The sequence below is a fragment of the Hyperolius riggenbachi genome, chromosome 9, assembly GCF_040937935.1.
Source record: "Hyperolius riggenbachi isolate aHypRig1 chromosome 9, aHypRig1.pri, whole genome shotgun sequence".
NCBI lineage: Eukaryota > Metazoa > Chordata > Amphibia > Anura > Hyperoliidae > Hyperolius > Hyperolius riggenbachi.
In genome coordinates this window covers 157,500,145-157,503,476 of record NC_090654.1, presented here as the reverse complement: position 1 = coordinate 157,503,476, position 3,332 = coordinate 157,500,145, and positions in this window count along the sequence as shown.

Here is a 3,332-nt window from a genome sequence, read left to right as displayed (position 1 = left end):
ACATAAATGCAGCAAACGTTACCCCCACTTGGTGCTGGAGGTGTGGAATGGAGCTGAAGAGTGGCATGGGAGGGTAACATTGGGAGTGGAGGAAGGTGACACTGGGACGCGCTCCCATGCCCAGGAGCGTTCTGCGCCTGTGCATCTGCGCAGGCACAGCAACAGAGGAGTGCATGCTGCCGGACTGTGCCTGCACCGACTGGCCCTGACCCAAAGACTTTCTGTGATGCAGAACATCCAGATGGTGCAGGAGGATGGTGAAGGAGGGAACAGCCTGGAGAGGCCTGAGGAGGCCAGAGTTATGTTTATTTTTTCTCTCTCCTGCCCATCTCAGGTTGGGTTAGGCATCACAAGTAGGGAGTAAGGTTAGGCAGCACCACAGGAGTTTATGCCCATTTTACTAGATGTAAAATTAGAGATTACAGTGGGGAATAGTACAATATAAATATTATAAACTATATTTCATGGCACTTCCTGGTGCCCGTTTTACTAAATTATACATTTAATAATGGCTATATCTGGTGTCCTTTTTTAACAGGTGCCTTTTCTTTATGAACACACTGTAGTTCCTAAGCAGCTAGTCATTTCTGCCATAATACTTTATACAGGAAGTGACTGTAGCTTCTAAGCAGCTAGTTTGTCAATTCTGAAAAGTTTTTCAGCAACTAGACAGTAGTGAATCCATTCTGTTGTCTTATAGGAAAGGAGTTATTTTAGTCAAGGGTATATTTTAATATATGCCAGAATGTAACAATTCTGCCAACAACAGCAAGACTGTATCTGGATTTGACAAAAGCTGACTGAGGCTGGAGCTCAGGTATATTGTGTGGACCTGTACACTGTGCACAGTGGCATGCTGTGTGCATGCCACTGTGAAATTGTATGCAGTATATTCTGGAACAATTCAATTCCCACAGCGGTCTGGAGGAGGCACCCTACATCACTAATCATGATGCTTTGTGAAGAAAGGGCCCTAATGCATGAAACTGTCATTAATACTTCTCCAACGTTATGTTTTTTTCACCATATCCATTTAATAGGTTTTCTGCAGCTAGCAAAAAAAAAAAAAAAAAAGCAAAAAAATAAATAAAATAAAATAAATAAAAAATAGTGAGAGAGATCATAAGAAAAGTAACACCAGCCGGCAGGCAGTCGGTGTTGCTTATTTTCATTACTTCACTCACTGCATAACGTGAAAACAATGTGCCACAATAGATATCAGTTATTTATTTGCACCACTATGTGTCACCTTGTGGCTTGTTTATAAAAGCCGAGCTGTAGTAGTACTGATATGGTTGCTTTCGTGCAGAATGGTTGCTGCTAGCATGCATCACTTAACGATGTATATACATATGGCATTCACTAGACTTGTCTCTATTCATATAGAAAACTACAAAATGTATCTTCTGTGATAAGCAAGAGACGCTCGGAACTACTTTTTCCCTGCACAGTAATAATTTTCATACAATAGAAAAATGGAATCTATCTATCACATATTTAGCTTCATAAAAGCAGTAATGCATGATCTCTTATGTAGGATCTCTCTCTTTCTACACTCACACACATGCATATATATATATATATATATATATATATATATATCTATATATATATATATATATATATATATATATATCTATATATATATATATATATATCTATATATATATATATCTATATATATATATATCTATATAGATATAGATATATAGATATATACACACACACATACAGATGATGTACTAAACTGGGAAGTTTAGGCAACTTGTATTTTTCAGGACTAGCCTCCAAGTATCCAATCCAATGAGGCTCAGCAAAAATATTGAACATTGAAATGTATGCTGCCTTGGTTGGTAATTTAAAACAAAAATGAATCAACCACAGCCTAATAAGCAACCTGTGCTCGGATAAAGCCGCCTATGTCGAGAACTGAAAAGATGTCGGAGGCTGAAAAGAAACCACCAAGTCGCAGCTCGGGCACATTTTATTTATTACCCATATGTTCGCGATGTTATTTCCTGTTTGTTTAAATGTTTTTTTTCACAAAATCGAATTTTATGGCTTGAGTAATTTTTTTCTGCCCCATGTGCTCTTTCTCCTGCTTTAAGTAGTTATTTTTGTCTCATTCCGGTCTATGTGCTAATACCAATGGATCAGGTCCGTTCAACTCCAAAACTCGACCCGCATTTGTTTAAATGTAAACATTAAATTAAAAATGTTAGGAACATGAATCTATATACTTCAACATGTATATATTATTTTAGGGTATCCGTTGTTCAGCTTCATAAAACTGTCAGGAAAGAGCACGAAATTAAACTTTTCATGACTTCTGCATTGATCGTGCGCCGGTACACAGGGGATAATGAACAATATACATTTTAGTGTAATCTGTGCGCACAGTGAGCTGCACATATTATGCAGACGGACGTTCCATTTTTTTCCTATCTTTCTTTTTTTTTTGGCTTTAGACCTTGAACTTCTAATCAACCCCTGTGTGAGCACCCTCTTCACAGCAAACATCATCTCTGATGATTATTTATTCTTGTTAGGGGATATAAGGTATACTTAACAGAACTTAATAGTAAAAGCTGCGATTTGTCGAAAATAAATACGAATAGAAAAGGTAAAACAGCTTGGTTGATTTTACCTTTGACTCAAAATGCACATATTTATGAAATTACCCTTAAATTCTATAATTGCGCTTGTGTAAATGGATTTCTTTCTTAGAATTCAAGATAAATGGGTATTTATAATACTAAAAAAACCTGACATAAAAAGATTAGAGAAATAGATAGATAGATAGATAGATAGATAGATAGATAGATAGATAGATAGATAGATAGATAGATGCTATATGCTCGTGCTCCGCTAAATTATGTTGGTGATGATGAGTACATGATCGCTGTTTTCTATTTCAGAGAAGATTTCTTCACTCATATCGCTTTATTTACGGTCATGGAGCGATCACCTGGCGATTTACTGTAAACTAAACTAGGAAATGCCTGGTATGCTTTGGAGATTTATTACCTGTATCTATGTATACCATTGTTGAAATGTAATCACACCATTACTCAAGATCATATAATTGGCTTGTAGTCCTGTTTTAAATTAAAAGTAAGAGTATAATCTTCCTGATAATTTGCCATGGTGGGAAATGATATGTTAGAGAGGATTTTGGGGTGATTGGCTCTGCCCCCTCCCCTCCTCCTCAGCTCTGTCCCTGCATGGAGGTCATGGTGTTATAGGCTGATGCAGGGAGGGGCGGGGCTCGCGAGCACTCCCAGAGAAGTTTGGAAACTTTCAGGCTGGTGTCAGTGCTGCAGCAGACTTTA